The sequence below is a fragment of the Rhineura floridana genome, chromosome 18, assembly GCF_030035675.1.
Source record: "Rhineura floridana isolate rRhiFlo1 chromosome 18, rRhiFlo1.hap2, whole genome shotgun sequence".
Classification (NCBI taxonomy): Eukaryota; Metazoa; Chordata; class Lepidosauria; order Squamata; family Rhineuridae; genus Rhineura; species Rhineura floridana.
The window spans coordinates 18,474,261-18,493,348 of record NC_084497.1 but is presented as its reverse complement, the minus strand read 5'-3'; the positions used below and the strand labels follow the sequence as shown (position 1 = coordinate 18,493,348).

The 19,088-nt window shown below is 46.8% G+C and overlaps 1 pseudogene; it reads right to left on the bottom strand.

The window, feature by feature from the left end:
• Nucleotides 1-250: 250 nt before the first annotated feature.
• Nucleotides 251-369, bottom strand: LOC133373012 (5S ribosomal RNA; annotated as a pseudogene).
• Nucleotides 370-19,088: the final 18,719 nt, after the last annotated feature.

The window sequence follows — 19,088 nt, the reverse complement described above, 5'->3', positions numbered from 1 at the left end:
GATTTCTCCTAATGCGCAGTTGTAGGCAGTTTTGACTAATGTACACAGTTTTGCTTTCTCATTGTACAATACATTTTTGTACATTATTTTCACTCACATATTCATTTTTATGCACATTTTCTCCTAACATATGCATTTTTGTAAACATTGTTTGGTTGGGGAACTGCATCACAAAATCCCCCCCCCTCTCTCTTCATAGGGTTTTCGTGGTGAGAGGTATTCAGAGGTGGTCTACCATTGCCTTCCTCTAAGCCTACGGCACTCGGGATTCCCAGGCGGTCTCCCATCCAAGTACTAACCAGGCCTGACCTTGCTTAGCTTCTGAGATCAGACGAGATCGGGTGTGTTCAGGATAGTCTGGCTGTAGGCTCCCTAGTTACTACACTGATGCAAAAAGAAGTAATGACTGATAACGAACAGACCCATACTGACTTTAAAAAACCAAGTCAGAATGTCAGACTAGGACCTGGGAGACCAGGGTTCAAATCCCCACTCAGCCATGATGCTCACTAGGTGACCTTGGGCCAGTCATTTGCCTCTCAGCCTAACCTACCTCACAGGGTTGTTGGGAGGATAAAATTGGGAGGGGGAAGAACCACCTTTGTATGCCTCCTTGAGCTCTTTGTAGGAAAAGATGGGATAGAAATGTAATAAATAAATAAAATCATGCTCTGCACAGAGCTCAGAACCATAAGTTCCCAGTTACTTCTTTTAAACAGCTGTAATTTTGAAATGATACAAATTTGCATTAATGTGCTGCTTTGAAATATCATAACTGAGAATGCTGGAATTATTTTAGTTGTAAAATCTTTTTATATAAAATATAGTAATGTGTGTGTATATTTTTAAATAAAATACAAGGCAAAATGCAACAATTGATATATGAATATTAGAGACGGAAAATTTTTATCTTCCACTTAATTATTTCCTCCACTAATTGGCTTTTAGGCTAATTGATGTTGAAGTATTTAACACTGGCAAGCAGCCTTTCCTCTGGTCTGGCAAACTTGACGAATTAAAAATACATCACATTCCTGGGATGTCATTAAGTTTGTGCGCATCTGCGCACACACACAGGACAATTTTGGAGAAGTTAGAAGACTGGATCTTTGGGTCCAGGCCTCCCTCTTCTTATCCCAGGGGTGGATCAGTTTAAGTCTGGAGTCTCCATGGAGGAGGCAGAGAGGGAAGAGGAGGACTCTCAGCCCCCAACACAGATGACCTGACTCTCCCCCCCCCCGAAGCCCCAATGCATGCTGGCCAGTAGAGGCTGGTCCATTTGGGTGAATGGGGCACTGCCCCACCAACTTCAATCTGCCCTCACCCAGCCACCACCTGCCTGCCTTCTTACTTACACCTTGTCCAAGGGGTGGCCCTGGCTGTCACCTTCTTCTTTGGTCCCATCGTTGACCTTGTAGAACTCAGCAGGCAGGAGAGGGATGGCGGCAAACCTAGAATCAGTTGGCTCTGCCTGTGATTGGTTTGGCCTCCCTGCCTTCTGCCCCACAAGGCCCAATGGGAACCAACCTCTGCTGGCTGAACCACAAAAACCCATCTTGCTGCCGTCTCCCCAGACTGAGGAATTTCTGCTATCCTCATTCTTGAGCTCCTCCAGCCTGGAAGTCACAACAGAGCCACAGCAGCCCCTCCCCGCCTCCCAAATATGTTCCGGCTTCCTCCTTCATCAGCTGCCAACATACAAATGCTGTTACCAAGGTGGCAGTTATAGAGCTTTGAGGATGGAATGCTCAGAGGGGCTTCCTTTGCAGAAGCTCAGTGGTGCTGGTACTGTCCTCCAGGTTCAGGCCGTGTGGTGCCAATGTGTCCAGAGAGTATATCCAAAAGTTCTCCCTTTCAGTCAATGCTGCTGGATCTGTTGGCATCTCTATAGGTGTGATAGAAAAGTCCAACAGGCTGTGGCCCAGTGTTGAAATGTTTTGCAACTGGTTGCTCCATTTGTTTTGTCAAGATTGCCGATTTGTGGTTTCTGAAGCGTGTGCGTAGGTCAGTTGTGGTTTTTTCTACGTATTGGATATGACATCCTGGTCTTTTGCATTAAATGACTTAAATTATATTGCAGGACCTGCAGGTGATGTTCTGTTTGATGTAATATGTCCTGCCTGTCCTAGTGCTTGTAAAAGTAGCTGTCTCCCTGAGGTACACACAGGTGATACAGCGTTTGGAGTGACAAGGATGAGACCCAGGATTGGTGATAGGAGGCTTACACACACATACACGCACGCACACACCCTCTGTGTGTGTGTGTGTGTGTATCCTATACTATATTTGCATAAGAATGTCCTTGCGGTGAAGGGGCAGACCTCATCTCCATGGAAACATGGAGGGGGAGGAGCAAAGCAGGGATGTGGTCTCTGAACTATGCCTGTGCGTACTCCAACAATACTGAGATCCTCTCCTGCCCTGGTGAAACAGTGAGGACAGAGAGGGACAGTAAGAGGCAGAAAGTGGCAGTTTAATAAGATAGGAAATTAGGCAGAGAAGCAGCACTGAGTGCCGTGTGCTTTTGCAAGGAAAGTTTTAACAAGGAGAAACAGCAGAGATCAGTACAACGCTGTACGCAGCCCCCTGTTGTGGTTTAAAATGGTGTATGTGTGCAAAGGGGGTGCAGGATAAGAGGGGGGAGGCGTGGACATGGGGGTGCTCTGTGTGCAAGGGGGAGTGGAGACAATGAGAGGGGGGAGGAGGGAAGAAAAGGAGCAAAGGTGAAAACGGGGCAAAGGGGGTTGCAAAAAAGGAGGGAAGAGGCGGCGGCATGGAAATGGGGGTGAAGCTGAAAATGGGTACAAAGGGGGCTGAAGAATACAGGTAGCTCTGAAATTGGACAGAAGGTGAAAAGGGTGCTAGTAGTTGGAAAATGCGGCAGGAAGCCAAGGATAGCATGTTGGTGGTCTGTGTACGAGAGGGTCGCAGAAAAGGAGGGAGATGGTGAGGCTTAGACCTGGGGGTGAGGGTGAAAACAAGGATGCAAGGTGGGGCTGCAGAATAGAACTTAGTTCAGAAATAGGGCTGGGAAGGTGAAAAGAGAGCTTACTAGTTGCATGGGTTGGGAAGGAAAAACTCTAGGAGTTACCATGGCAGGGATGGTGGGGGTTGGTAAGTGGAACGAGCAGGGGTGCAACCTTGTGTGTGTATGTGTGTGTGTGCAGGTATTGATACACTCACACGCAGGGTTGTATCCAACTAAGTTTTACTCAGAGTAGGCCCACCAAACTTAATATGTCTAAATCAGGCATGTTTATTAATTTCAATAGGTCTGCTCTAAGTCGGACTAACAGTGGATACAACCCAATAACAGTTGCACTACAGTGCTGCGGATGCAACATTGATGCTTGCACATCTGTCTCTCTCCCCCTCCCTAGTCTGAGTCCCATTTGGTGCTGTCCAAGGTTCTCCTTAGAACTTGGTGCACAATTCCCTCCGCACGGACCGATTATGTGCACAGTCTCCATGAGGCCTGGTGAATTCACGCAATGGTCAGTTATCGGGCACATTAATCGCTCAGCATACATCTCCTTAAACACACACGCACATTAACATTAATCTCACAAAGGAAAAAATCTTAGACTACTAGCAACTCTTTTGAGATCCATTCTGGTAAATATCAAGTTTGAACAAACAGGAAATTGCTGAGATATTGACGAATTGATTACACTGCCTTATTTTCTTTCTTTTGTTCTTCTGCTGGGGGAAGAAATGAAAAAGAATAAATCAGCTGCTGATAAGGAGAGGAACAGCACGTAGGACTGGGCCTGGCTTTTGAAATGAGCATGGAATGGAGCACTTAGCAGAAGAGCAAGTGAGACTGCAGGGCCAGCCCTCCTGTTAGGCGGAGTGAAGCAGCCTTTTTAGGTGGCAAAGATTAGGGGGTGGTAGTGGCAACCTCCATCTGGCTGTTTTCCCAGGGCCTTCTGGCCGTTCCCACCCCCTTGGTGTTCCCTCCCTCCTGAAATGCCCCCCCCAGCAGCATAATTTCTTTTTTAATAGTCTGGTCTGTGGGACTCTAGCGGCCAACTGGCAGGTGTAGGAAAACATCCCATTCAATGTTAGTCCTATGCAGAGTAAACCTATTTTAATTAATGGACATGACTCACTTAGGGCCATTGATTTCAATGGGTCTACTCTGAGTAACCCCCTCTAGGATGCACACCTTAACGTAGTGAGGGGGTTACAGAAACCAGGAATGATTTGCAACAAATTCTGATGAAAGTTAAAGAGGAAAGCACAAAAGCAGAACTACGGCTGAACGTCAAGAAGACTCGAGTAATGACAACAGAAGATTTATGCAACTTTAAAGCTGACAACGAGGACATTGAACTTGTCAAGGATTATCAATACCCTGCCACAGTCATTAATCAAAATGGAGACAATAGTCAAGAAATCAGAAGAAGGCTAGGTCTGGGGAGGGCAGCTATGAAAGAACTAGAAAAGTCCTCAAATGCAAAGATGTGTCATTCAGCACCAAAGTCAGGATCATTCAGACCATGGTATTCCCGATCTCTGTGTATGGATGTGATAGTTGGACAGTGAAAAAAGCAGATAAGAGAAAAATAAACTCATTTGAAATGTGGTGCTGGAGGAGAGCTTTGCACATACCATGGACTGTGAAAAAGACAAATAATTGGGTGTTGGAACAAATTAAACCAGAACTATCACTAGAAGCTAAAATGATTAAACTGAGGTTATCATACTTTGGACACATCATGAGAAGACATGATTCACTAGAAAAGACAATAATGCTGGGGAAAACAGAAGGGAGTAGAAAAAGAGGAAGGCCAAACAAGAGATGAATTGATTCCATCAAGGAAGCCACAGACCTGAACTTTCAAGATCTGAACAGGGTGGTTCATAACAGATGCTACTGGAGGCCACTGATTCATAGGGTTGCCATAAGTCGTAATCGACTTGAAGGCATATAACGACAAACTGAGTAAAACCCATTTGGTTACACCCCCTGCCTTCCAGAAAAAACATCAGACTTTACACCAGATGTAGGGAGCCTGTGGTCCTCTAGATGTTGCTGGTCACCAACACCCATCATCCCTGACCATTGGCCATCCAACTCCCAACAGCTCCAGCCAGTGTGGCCAGTGTTTAGGTATTATCGGTTGGATCCAATTCAACACATTTAAAGAAATAGTAAGAGCCTCTAAAACATCTGAAAATATTTAAAAGCAGTCACAGAATCTCAGGTTGCTGGGGACGGTGGGTTGTATGCAACGCTACACTAGCATTGCTAGTCCTACTCAGAGTAGACCCATTATTAATAGGAAGACTAAATTAGGTCAATATATTCCAGTGGGTCTACTCTGAGTAGGACTTAGTTGGAGGCATCCCAGTCTGAAATTAACCAATCTGTCCCATTGCTTAACTTCATATGATGCTAATTTCATTTCAGTTTTGAAATGAGTACTTAGCAGAGGGGCTAGTCAGACTGAATGGCCGGTCCTCCTATGAGGCACAGTGAGCCAGCTGCCTCAGGTGGAGAATGTTAGGAGTGGCAGCTGTGCCTATCCTCCTGAGCTGACACGCCAGCAGCATCAATGCTTGTTTGTCATTAGTATGTCTGCCTTTTTTTTTTTTTTGTCGCAGACAGCCCCACTGGAAGGGTCTGTGATCGAGTGAACAAGCAGAGGGGCAGCCATGTAATCTTGCAAGCCTCGTGCACTGCTTGATTTGCTCACGCTGCAGAATTTGTCTGCGTGGCAAGTGCTGGGTGGAGCGATGAATAAATGGCAAGCAAGGTGCTGGAGGACAGAGCTTGCCTCTTTATAACTGGACCTTCAAAGAGCAGCACGGGATTGTTAGAAAGCCCTTTGTAAACATCCCTGTGCTGCTCTTTAACCCTCCAGCTTTCTTGAAAGGCTTACTGGCAAAGGGCTTTCAAACAGCCCTGTGCTGTGCTGTGCCATGCCATGTCCTCTCTCTCTCTCTCTCTCTCTCTCTTTTATATCCCACCCTTCCCGCCAGAAGGAGCCCAGGGCAGCAAACAAAGACACTAAAAACTTCATAAAAACAGACTTTAAAATATATTACAACAAAACATCTTTAAAAACATATTAAAATGAAACATCTTTAGGAATCTTAAAAAAAAAAAAGCTTTAAAAACATCTTAAAAAGCAATTCCAACACAAATGCAGACTGCAGTCCCAACAATCAGGGTTTCAAAGTGCAGCATCACCTGATGATGTCGGGCAATTGACAGGTGGGCAGCTCCACCCATCTGTCAAATTTGGCCTGCTAGGGGTCAGAGAGATTAAGAACTGGCCCACCGCCCCAAAAAGGTTTCCCATCCCTGCTTTAAAGGAAGGAATTCCCTCTCCTTAAATGTTACACAGGCACTGTCTTTTCGGTGCCTACTGAAGACCTTCCTCTTTCAACAAGCCTTTTAAGTAGAGACCTTTATCCCAGTCTGCGTCTGTGTTGGAATTGCTTTTCAAGATGTTCTAAAAGATTTTTTTAAAAGATGTTTTTGTTTTAAAGATGTTTGTTTTGGAGAAGTTTGCTTTGTCCACAGGCTCCTTCTGGAAGGAAGGGCAGGATAGAAATTTAATTAATTGATTGATGATGATAAGGTGGGGCCAGTCAACAAGCCTCCTCCCACCTCGCCTCCAGAGTTCGCCAGCTCTCCTGAGCCACCCCTGATTTGACCTTGAGACTGGAGAAAGTGACTGGGAAAGAACTGGCCAGTGTGGCTCCTCTCCCATCACCAAGGACAGGCGCAAACAAATGGAGGTTGCTCCCCCACCTGTGCATTGGAGCGTCCACTGGTTTGCCAATTCCTGATCTGAGCAACAGCTCCTGCGCAAGTAGTGAGCCCACCCTGCCTCTGTTTAAGTGGTCCTAGGGAGTGTGTTACTGCAACAACGTCTCTGCTTGAGTAGCCATGCCTGCTAAATTGCTTATAATGTCGCAGAGTTCTGTGTTACCTGCCAGTGTTAAATTTTGCATGAAACATAACAGAGAAAAAGTCGCCAGTGATTCTGAGCCCAGCGGGGTAGGCTAGGACAAGTTTCTCCCAATGTACTCCAAACGTCTGCCTCCTCCTGTCCTTCCTCTTTTCTCCCCCCCAGCCCCCCCAAAGTTAAAATCTTTTCCTGTTGTTGTCACTGCACATGTCAAGAAGCCTGGAAACAAAACTCCTAATCATTTATTTGCCAGCTTCTATTCTAGTCACAGAACATAAGAAGAGCCTTGCAGGATCAGGGCAAAGGCCCATCTAATCTAGCACTCTGTTCTCGCAGGTGGCCAACCAGATGTCCCAAGGGAAGTCCGCAAGCACAAACTGAGCACCACAGCACTCTCCCCGCCTGCAATTCCCAGCAACTGGGATTCATCGTTCCTCCATCAATATGTCATAGCCATTGTGGCTACTAGTAGCCATGGAAAGCCTTATCCTCCATGAATTTGTCTAATCCTCTTTTGAAACCATCCAAGCTGGTGGTCATCACTACATCTCGTGCTGTGTGAAGGACGTTCTTTTGTCTGTCCGGATGTAAAATAAAATCATTTCAGAATGCCAGGCGGTGGTTAGATTAGAACCCGCGTCCCCAAAGAGCAAATTTTTGTTACTTCACCAAGTATCTACAGCTACCATCAGTAGCCATTGAGGTTTCCAGTCCTGTAGGATGATATCTGCATTCCAGTCGCAGTCATGTCATTTCCACCCATTGATTTTTGTCACCAGCACCACTTTCCCTTTTCCCTGTATTTTACCTCTCCTTCAAGCATCGGTGACCAGGGTTCTTCAACCAAGATGGTGTAGAATAGCTTCTCTGCTTCCCCTGTCATGCTAAGAACAACTTTTTCCATTTGTTCAGAAATGGGGAAAGTCTTGCAGAACTGCTCAGGCGAGTATTGGAGAATGGTTTCTAAAGCCACTGGTAGCAAATTCCCTTGATGTCATTGGTTAAACATTATCATCTCCCCCCCCCGCCTTTGGTCACAGAGTCAGAGTTGTGATGGTCAGAGAAGGCTGCAGATGAACTGTGCAGAGATGGAATACTTCACCTGTGAAATGCTGAACCGCTGGAAAGGGCTGCAGCTCAGTGACAGAGCATTTGCTTTGCACGCAGAAGGTCCCAGGTTTGATCCCTGGTTTCGCCAGGCAGGGCTGGGAGAGACTCCCTCCCTGAAACTCTAGAGAGCTGCTGCCAATCACTGTGGGCAAAACTGGGCTAGATGGACCAATGGTCTGACTGGGTATAAGACAGCTTCCTGTATTTTAAGGAAGGGCTGTAGCTCAGTGGTAGAGCATCTGCCTTGCATGGAGAAGATCCCAGGTTCAATCCCTCGCATCTCTAGATAGGGCTGGGAGAGACTTCCGAACTGAAACCCTGGAGAGCTGCTGCCAGTCAGTGTTGGCAGTAGTGAGCTAGATGGACCGTCAGTCTGACCCAGTTATCAGGCAGCTTCCTACGTAACTGGAGAGGTTGGTGGGCAGGCAAAATATCTGTACATCAGGCTGTCTTGGAAGTATATATGAGGTTCTTCCAGGCCTTTCGCTTTGCTGAGGTTCTTCTCCACAGGGTCCCATGCTTCTTCCTTTAAGGAAAGTTCTCCCCCGGGTCCTGGTGTACCACTATCATCATCATCTGCTTATTTGTCTTCCCCACAAAATTGTGGCCAGTTTGCAACGTATCAAATGAACCAGATGTTCAATAAGGCAGTGTGGCATAGTAGTTAAGAGTAGGAAGCCAATGTTCAAATCCAGCTTGGATCCAAGAGTTGCACTCAACTAACCTTTACTCAGAGTTGTTGTTGTTGTGTGCCTTCATGTCGGTTATGACTTATGGAGGCCCTATGAATCAACAACCTCCAATAGCATCTGTCATACACCACCCTGTTCAGATCTTGTAAGTTCAGGTCTGTGCCTTCCTTTATGGAATCAATCCATCTCTTGTTTGGCCTTCCTCTTTTTCTACTCCCTTCTGTTTTCCCCAGCATTCTTGTCTTTTCTAGTGAATCATGTCTTCTCATGATGTGTCCAAAGTATGATAGACCTACTGAAATAAATGGACCTAAGTCATTTACATTCATCCCAGTGGATCTACTCTGAGTAGGACTAAAACTGGATATAAACCCAAGATTCAATCTTCAAACATCTAGGGGTCCAGTCAATTTTTCACTGTAGTGCAAACTCTCACACACTAACTTTCACCCAGAGGGGCCTTAGGCCAACTATCATCACAGGTCCCACCCCACAAGGCAGCCAATAACTGCCCTTTCACAGTCCTTCCTCACTAATCAGCATGCATTCATCCAGGCTTGTTGCAGGTATGAAGCTCTGCAGTAGAAAAGTCAACGTTTTCTGTCCAGAATCCCCAAATGTTGTGCTCATATGTGAAAGGACCTTCCTCTAGAGCATGTGTGTGTGTGTGTGGAGGGGGGGAGGACCCTGTGGTCCTCCAGATCCCATCATGCCTGACCATTTGCTGCGCTGGATGGCTAGGGATGATGGAAGCTGCAGTCCACTACGTATGGAGGACCACTTTCCCTACACTTGCCCTAAAATATCCAGACATTTGTCACTGTAAGGCTTCCTTTGATCTCTGCTTCCAAACTGCTAAAAAAAGAAAACATTCCACCATCCTTACTCTTTGAAAAATTACAGGAGCTGCTTCAAAAAAAAAAAACCCCAAAGCAAAAACAAGGTGGCAAATTCCACTGAGAAATTAAACAAGGCAATCAGCCTTCAAGCCCTGTGATTTGTTCCAGTGGCCTTAATTAGATCCTGGTGGCCAACTGTGAAAATTAGGGCCTATAATTTGCAAGATACGGTAACTTGCTGGTGTTTATTAACCTTGCAGCTTCCAATGGAAGGTTTCAAGCTGCTGTATACCTTCCCATAAAGTTCTTGTAACAGAACCTATTAGAATGGTATTGCCAAATGGATAAAATAAAAAGTTTTATCAGTAAAAAAGTTGCTGAAAGCAGCTGCCTAACCTGTCCAGGTAGGTGGGTTCGTGGGTTTTGGAACTGAGTCTGTCTATATGGTCTCCAGCTCTTCTCCAGGCTTGTCAAATGAGTCCACTTTGACCATATCACACCTGTCTTGTTTGATTTTCATTGGTAGTCAGTGAATTTCTGGGCTCATTTCATGATGCTGGTGTTAACCTTTAGATTGGGGTGACCATACAGTATGTTCTCCAGATGTTGATGGGCTACAACTCCCATCATCCCTGACCATTGGCCATGCTGGCTGGGGCTGATGGGAGTTGGGAGTCCAACAACGTTTGGAGAATGTCACTCCCTTCCCATGGAGGCATGCCTGCCACTGTCATTAGTAGGTTTTATTCACTTGTTGAAGACCCAGCTTTTCAATCAGGCCTTTGGTGGAAATTGATCTGACAAAAGCCATTTATAAATTAATGAATGTTTTGTGCTGTTCTACTCCTATAGTGGTGTTATTTATTTTAAGCTGATTTAAAACTGGTGGATTGAATTTTAGTGTGTTGTGTACAACTAAGTTCTACTCAGAGAAAAAGGAACTTAATTTGTCATTCCCATTAACTTCAATGGGTGAACACTGAGTAGGAATAGCACTGGATATAATCCAGTGTGTGGAACATTTTGATAACTCTGCTCTGTCCCTGGGATCATGGCTGACCAAAGGCATTTTTGAAAATGAAGTAATAAAAATCTTCCTGCATGCAAAGAATGTGCTTTAACCACTGAGCATGGGTACTCTTAATGAACCTGAGAAGCTGTTTTAGCCGATTAGTCCATCTGTCTCAGTATTGTCTACACCACTGTTCTTCAACCTTTGGGTTCCTGACATTCTTGGACTACAACTCCCATCATCCCCAGCCAGTGAAGTCACTCGTCAAGGGATCATAGGAGTTGTAGTCAAACAACATCTGGAGACCCAAAGGTGAAGAGCACTGGTCTATACTGACAATGTCTCTCCAGAGTTTCAAGCAGAGGTTTTCTAGCCCTACCCAGAGATGGGGGGGAACAGATCCTGGGATCTTCTGCATGAAAAACATGTGCTGTACCACTGAGGTACAGCCCTTAGCCTGGAGATGCATAGGAAGGTGCCTCTTACTGACTCAGACCATTCTTTTAGCTCCATATCCACTCGCTCCTGCTTATGGGCTTCCCATTGGGACATCTGGTTGGCCACTGTGAGGACAGGATGCTAGACTAGATGGGCCTTTGAACTGATCCAGCAGGGATCGTCTTATGTTGTTGGACATGTCTACAAGAAGTAGCAAACAGCCACAAGGAACAGATGGACCCTCCACATCCAGAGGCACTCTACTTCCAAATTCCAGTTGCTGGAAACCTCAGGAGGGGAGAGTTTCTGTTGCACTCAGGTCCTGCTTCTGGGATTCCCATTGGGACATCTGGTTGGCCACTGTGAGAACAGGATGCTGGACTAGTTGGGCCACTGGCCTGATCCAGCAGGCTCTTCTTATGTTCTGTACTAAGGGTGGTTAGTCTGAAACCCTCCAGATGTTGTTGGACTCCCATCAGTCCTAGACAGCATGGCCAATGGTCAGGGCTGATGGAGTCCAGCAACTTCTAGAGGGCTTCAGGTCCCCTACCCCTGGTCTACACAGATAGTGGTTGTCCAGGAGTCTCTCCGAGCCCTATCTGGATATATCAGAGATATGTAAAGGCAGGTGGTTTTTGAAAAACGGAACTGGCCTTCTGAGTCTGGCAAGTCCTTTTCAAGATGCTTTTGACTCTTTCTCATGAGAGTGAGAGACAGAAGGAGAATACATCTTCTGTGATATGAGTCACCGAATTCCGGTTGGGTTGCTTTCAATTACATTATGTTGTTTTAGCTGGATAAGAGTAATGAACAGATCCTTATCCAAGAAATTACTAGGCTGAGTTTTACTGAACCTGCTGTCAGTGCTTCAGAAATGCCTTGCCTGGGCTCCTGTGCCATGTTCCAGCTGAGAAGGTGACAACCTATGGACCGTTATGCAATTGTACGTAGGTAGTGTTGCCATTTTTCCTTGCCAAATCCTGACAGTTGTAGGCACCTCTAGTCCACACAGCCTACAATGCCTGCTTTGGGCATGCAATGAAGGAAGCAGGCCAGCTTCCAACCCCCACCTCCACCGCTGCCTTTACTGCACAGGGGAAGGAAGTGTCTCCCTGGAGCTCAATTGCCATGCTGTTTATATAGAAATTAAACAAAAAAGGGATCTGAAGGAGGCACCCTTGTTTAATGCCTCTCACCACAGGGAAAGCATTACTTCAAGCAGGAGTAGCCAGCGTGGTGCCCTCCAGATATTTTGGACAATATCTCCCATCGTCCCTGATCTTTGGCCACCCTGGCTGGGGCTGATGGGAGTCCAACAACATCTGGAGGGCATCCGATTGGAGAAGGCTGGTGTGTGCTGAGGGGCAGGGCTCTCCAGGGCCTTAGGCAAGAGCCTTCTCCTTGCCAAGTGCATTCTCTGCCATTGACTGACGGCACCTCCCACGTTCTAGCTCATCCGTCACTGACCTAGTGCCTTCAGGCTGTTTTGGACAAATGCAGAGCCACCTTATATCTGAACGTATTTCTTACTTCCGTCTGTGTATAGACCATCCACCCCCTCCACATACACCCCTCTGCTTTTTGCAAGGGTCTTGCTTGTTTTGCATCTCTGTATCTGCCTGTTATGGCTTTGTTGCCAACAAAGTCTGTCACCATTGTTAGCCCAAGTCATGCAACTAATCCGTTTCCAAGAGTCTTCCAGAAGGCATTCTTTAACTCTCTGGAAGACATCTTAAAACAAACATTCGCAGTAAGAAAATATCCATTTTCATCAGAGCAGAGCTATACACAGTATACTGTCTGGTTTAAAAACAAACAGTTTGCTTTCAGCTGTATATCGCTGAGAATCACAAGTATATCCAATGCTTGGGGCATTTATTTTAAAATAGTTTCAGTTCAAGTTCATCCTGTCCAAAAAAGATCTAAAACATCCAAAAGCTCTCAGAAAGAAATGCTGGTACAACTAGATGACAAAGAAAAGGCAGAAGTGCTCAATTCCTAATTTGGCTCAGTCTTCTCTGAAAAGAGGGTCTATGACCCTCCTGGGAAACGTGGAAGGGGCAGGATTGCAGCTTGAGATTGATAGACAAATGGTCAAGGGATACCTAATCACTTTGAATGAGTTCAAATTTCCAGGGCCGAATGAACTGTATCCTAGAATATTAAAAGAACTGGCTGAAGAACTCTCAGAACCACTGTCTATCATCTTTCGAAAACAGGGAGGACTGGTGAAGTGCCGGATGAATGGAGGAGGGCTAATGTTCTCCCTGTCTTCAAGAAGGGCAAAAAGGAGGAACCGGCGAACTACAGACCAGTCAGCCTGACATCAATCGCTGGAAAAATTCTGGAGCAGATTATAAAGATTAGAAAAATGCTGGAGCAGATTATAATGCAGTGGTTACTAGCAGGCAACATGGATTTATCAAGAACAAATCCTGCCAGACTAATCTCATCTCATTTTTTGATCGGGTAACTTCACTGGTAGACTGTGGGAATGCTGTGGACATAATATATCTTGACTTCAGCAAAGCTTTTGATAAAATGCCCCATGATATTCTGATTATCAAGCTAGCTAAATGTGGGCTGGATGGAACAACTATCAGGTGGATCCACAGTTGGCTACAGAATCATATAGGAATATAGGCAGCTGCCTTACACTGAGACAATTTGTGCATCTAGCTCAGTGTTGTCTTCATGGATTGGCAGCAGCTCTCCATGATTTTAGGCATGGGTCTTTCCCAGTCATATCTGGAGATGCCAGGAATTGAATTGGGACTTTCTGCATGCAAGGAACATGTTCTCCCACATGCCCTTCAGCACCAGGCCACTGTGGGGCCCCACCTCCCTCCTGTGTGCATGTGTGCACCTGCACCTAAATACACCTAGTTGTCTCATCTCACGCATCAGCATGCATGACTGCAATCACCCATTGAGCAGGGGGTTGGACTCAATGGCCTTATAGGCCCCTTCCAACTCTTCCATTCTATGATTCTATGGTACAGGGCCGTGTTGATGGCCCTGCTGCCAAGTTAGGTAATGGCAGGCACGTGCGCTAATGTGTGAGGTGAAGCCACCGGATATATTTAAGTACCTGCTGGCTTTACAAATGTGCGGGGGGTGATGCTGGCTGGGACAGCCTAGCAGGTGCTCCACCCTCCCAGCCGCAGGGGTCCTCAGTTAGCCACAGGGACTCTCAGCTACCTTCCAGCAGTCGCAGGGGCCCTCAGCCAGTGCCCAACCTGGCCACCCGCTGGCACTACAGCCCTTCCCCAAACTATCCTATCCTATACTAGCCAGGTCCCTTCTTAGTACTGACTAAGGCGAAGCACCATACATCACCTTTTAAAACACACACACATATTTCAGTTATCATCACTACTACATGGAACAAAACTTTGCAGCTCCCGGTTGGAGATAAGAACGTCTTATCTCTCTGTGGCCTGCTCCTCTTATCTCTCTATTTTTATAGAGATTTCTTGCATCAAACTGCATTTGGAGAGAATCAAGGAATGTTTTCCGGAGCTTTTAATTTCCGGCAGCAAGGCTGCTTTCTGGGTGGAGCAGAGTATTTTGAATCCACAAGGAACAGGAGGGGAATTAGCAGCTTGACCCTATGCAGAATTAAAGTGTGTCTTAGCTGGGGGGGGGGAGAGGAAGAGAAATTAAATTCAGTTTGCATTTAAAGGCAAACTCACCTAATCCACACTTTCCAAAACAATGTGCAGACTGAGGCTGTGTGTACGCTAGTTGCTTCAAAAGCCTTGTTTTTCGGGCTGCATTTTGAAGCGACTCTGCCCTCAGCTGGACACACCTCCCTTCCCCAGTGCTACCTTCAGACCTCTCAGGACCGCCCACAGCAAAGTGTTGGGCCAACCACTGTCTCTGCCTGAGCCTACAGCAAAGCATTTCCATTGGCTACACCTGGAGGGGCAATGGATTGATGTACTAATCAGTCGCAAAATCTGTCTGAACTTTTTTTTAAAAAAAAAACCCACACCACACATTTGAGTTGATTGACCAGATTTTAGAGTAAAAAGGATCTGAGTTTGACTAGCATTATGTGCCCCTGGTTTTCTAGAAGAAAGGTAGAGAAGCACTGGAACTGGCACAACAGTAAATGTTTCTCTACCCTGAAACACAGCCGCCCTTCAAAATTTGCATGGGAGTTCACCAGTCAAGTAACGTCTGCAAAAATGCATATATTATTGTTAAGGTGTTTATAAAAATGTATATATAAGTGAAAATAACATGCAAAAATGCATTATATTTGATAGGGCTGGCTCCAGACATGCCTGGGCCCTTGGGCACCAGCTTGCCCCGGGCCCGTGGTGCCGTAGCCCAACACTCCCCATATAGGTGGCACAGGGCTAATAAGCTCGCCCATGCACCCCATCTACCTGTTATGTGAATGATGTGTGGGTGTGGCACACATGCCTTCCATCAACCAAGATGGCTGCAGGTGAGTCAGCCCTTTAGGGAAGCCCCTACCGCCACCTTGGGTGATGACAGGCATGCTCACCCAGAGCACACGGCATTCACACTGACAGAAGAGGTAGGCAGAGCATGTGTGTGGGCTTAATTGAAGCCTGCACCGTCTGTATTGGGGGGCCTGGAAACTCGCGGCAGGGTCAGGCTGCAGGACCTGATGCTGCCGCAAATCATGGAACAGGAGTGCCACCCTCCCACCCTAAGGAGGGGCCCTTCAGGGGTCCCGGTGGGCTACAGAGGCCCTTGGCCAGGGCCCAATCTGGCTGCCTTCTGGCACCCGCCCTGCTATCTGGGAAAATTGCAAAAGTTGTGCAGATGAGGCAAAATTGCATATAAAAATATGTATATGAGGAGAAATGCACCCTAAAGTGCTGATGAATTTAATTCCTCCCCTTTCCTGCAAACTGGAAATGTGGAACTGCAGTTAAGCTTGGAAAAACAGAAACCTGTGCATGAACAGCACCTAGCACATCAGAAGCTGCTTTATCAAGTGTCAGAGCATTGTTCCATCTACCTGAGGACCGCCTACACTGACCGGCAGCGGCTTTCTGGGGTTTCAAGCAAGGAGTCTCTCCCAACCCTACCTGCAGATGCCGGGGATTGAACCTGGGACCTTCTGCATGCAAAGCAGGTATTCTACCACTGAGATGTGGTCCTTCTCCAAAACATCTAGGATTCTTCCCAGCAAATGCCCATGCTCACGCGAGGAGATCTCTAAGACATATCTAGGTAGAGACAGGCATAGGAGCATAGGGTCCATCTAGCTCAGTATTGCTTGCACTGATTGGCAGCGGCTCTCCAGAATCTTGGATAGAAGTCCCTCCCAGCCCTACCTGGAGATGCCGTGGATTGAACCGGGACCTTCTGCAAGCAAAGCAAGTCCTCTACCACGGATCCATGGGTGCTGTTAATGTACAGGGGAAGCTGCATCCAGAGCTTGGAAAAGTTACTTTTTAAAACTACAACTCCCATCAGCCCCAGCCAGCATGGCCACTGGATTGGGCTGATGGGAGATGTAGTTCAAAAAAGTAACTTTTCCAAGCTCTGCATTATACAAAGAGAGACCGTTAACCCATCTACTAGCTCAGTACTGCCTACACTGACTGGCAGTGGCTCTCCCCAGAGTCCGACCCAGCCCTACCTGGAAATGCCCGGGCTGAGGCCAGGAATGTGGCCCCCACTCCTCACTTGTCATGCGATGCCTTCCTTCATTAATGTGGCTGCAATGGGATCGGGGATTCTTTCTGAGTGACACTCTTTGGAGGGTGCATTTGATGGCTTAAAAAGGAAGCAACTACCCTCTTGCATGACCTGGCCCCTTTTATCTTAATCGCTCAGCCTGAATCCCACCTCTGAAGAAGGTGGGCCATCTTGCCAGCTGTCCCTGCCCACCCTGATTTCAATCTCTCCTCCCACCCCGAGTCGCTGCAGCACAGGAAAGGCGTCCTTGTCATCTTTGCAGAGCAAACACACAGCAAAAGGTCACCCAGCTTTTCATTCCTTTCAACGCCGACTGGTTCGATCAGCGTTTGGCCCAGAAGATGGGGGTGGGAATGGGTGGCTTTAATACATGTTTCAGTGCTATCCCCTGGCAGGCATGGTTCTGGAGATGGGGGCTGCATGGGGTGTGAGTGTGGCATGGCACTCACGTTGGCCATTTCACCGTAGCCGTGGAAACAAGAACGATGCTGGAGCAGCCTCAAGGCTGCCAAGCAGAGAAAGGGGTTGAATGGGTTAAAATGCCTCCCCTTACAAAACAGCTACTGTCTCCATGGCTGAGAGGTGGTCCATTTGGCTAGTGCAGAATGTGAGCACTCATTATGTTAACTAACGGCAACACTCAGCTATCTTTCCACTTGTTTCTTGCCCACACAATCTAACCTGCTTCCAAAATACCCAGCTGTTCTAGAGAACAAGCATTTTGACAGTGCCCAACATGAAGCTGCGATCTTCTGGCAGTGGAGGAAGTCCCGGAGGTGGACAAACTGCCTCATCCAACACCCTTCTGGGCACTTGTTGGCAGGGCAGAAATGCAAGGAGAACAGTGCTCTTGTGAATCCCTCTCTCTCTTTTTGTTTTGATGACATCCCTCACATTGGATCCCATTGGGCTGGTGCCAGATTTCATGGTGCCAGATTTCAGGAGGTTCTTGGCATGGTGCTGCTGATGCGCCTCCTCAGCAGACACATCTCAGTCCCAACGAGTCTACATACTATTTGTCCTTCTCCCATGCAAAAGTGGCACTGCAGCCCACCCACTGCTAACACAGCCACCCTGGGGCTTGGCCAGGAGGATGGCGAATGGCCACACAGTCAGTTGAGCCAATGAGGGGCCCTTCTGAGTCCCTGGAGCCCTTGTCCAGTGCCTGATTTGGCTGACTGTTGGCACTAAGCCTGCGTAATTGCCTTGGAGCCATTGGATCCTTTGGACAGAAGCCTACCCCTTGTATTCCACCAACACACTCCCTTTTCGCCCTGATGAATGTCAGAGCTCCAGCATTAGTAGGGGTAGTGCTGTAGCAACATCTAATCTGACATTGGTTCTCCCTTTCCAAACTCACGGTGCTTCTAGGTGACCCATTTATCGAGCATTTATCCTGATTTGTTTGTCGGGAGATTAGATGACGTTGCCTATTTAATGAGCACTCATTCTGATTTGTTTGTGGGGAGCTTAGACGATGTTGCATCCAAGCAAGTGTTACCCCCATACTTTCTGGTGTGTTTTCCTGTCATTTCACTCATCGCTAAGGTCAACTCTTTTGGGGGAAGTAAAATGTTTGGGTTTTTTAGCTAAAGACCTCACAATCAACCATAATTGCACAACCTGATTTTGCCAGTATGAGATTGAATCTACCCGAAAATAGAGACAAGAAGCCCTCCTCCCCGTAGCTTCTGAGATGCCCTTTTAGGATTGCAGAGCGAAATCTTTCTTCCATATGTTCCATCACCACCACCACCAGCCCCACCACAGCTGTCAGCCTCTCATTCAAATGTCGCCCGCTGCCTGGATCTGTGAAGCATGCAAGGCTCCTGTCCAAATGCGCTGCTTTCATTTCATACCTGCGCGTCCATTAAGAGGTGTCTCATGAGTGACATGGAGCTCTTCAGATTGTCTTTCTCATTTGGCAAGAAGGAGCCGTCATCTTCACTGAGCGCTTTGGCCTTGTTCACGATAAAGTCGGAGATCTGGTCATTTAAGGTGCGTAGCGACTGAACAGCTAAGGAGAGAGAACAAGAGGAGAGCTCTTAAGACTAGGAGCAGCTAAAAGATTGATTTGGATCCCTGCATTGAGCAGGGGGTTGGACTTAATGGCCTTTATAGGTCCCTTCCAACTTTACTAGTCTATGATTCTATGGCCAGTATCCAGATCTCCACCCTCAAATTTGTTGGCAGAAGCAGTGGGGTTTTAAAAATGATTTCCCCTGGCCACTAGGAACTGGGGAGGCATGCGATTCAGTTCACATTCAAAGCCAAATCTATCAATTTTGCTCTCCCTGAAACAATACGAGAAATGAAACTCAACAATCCCTCGAAACGAGCACTTCCCCGAATTTTGTAATGCAGTGCTCCAGACAAACAATGC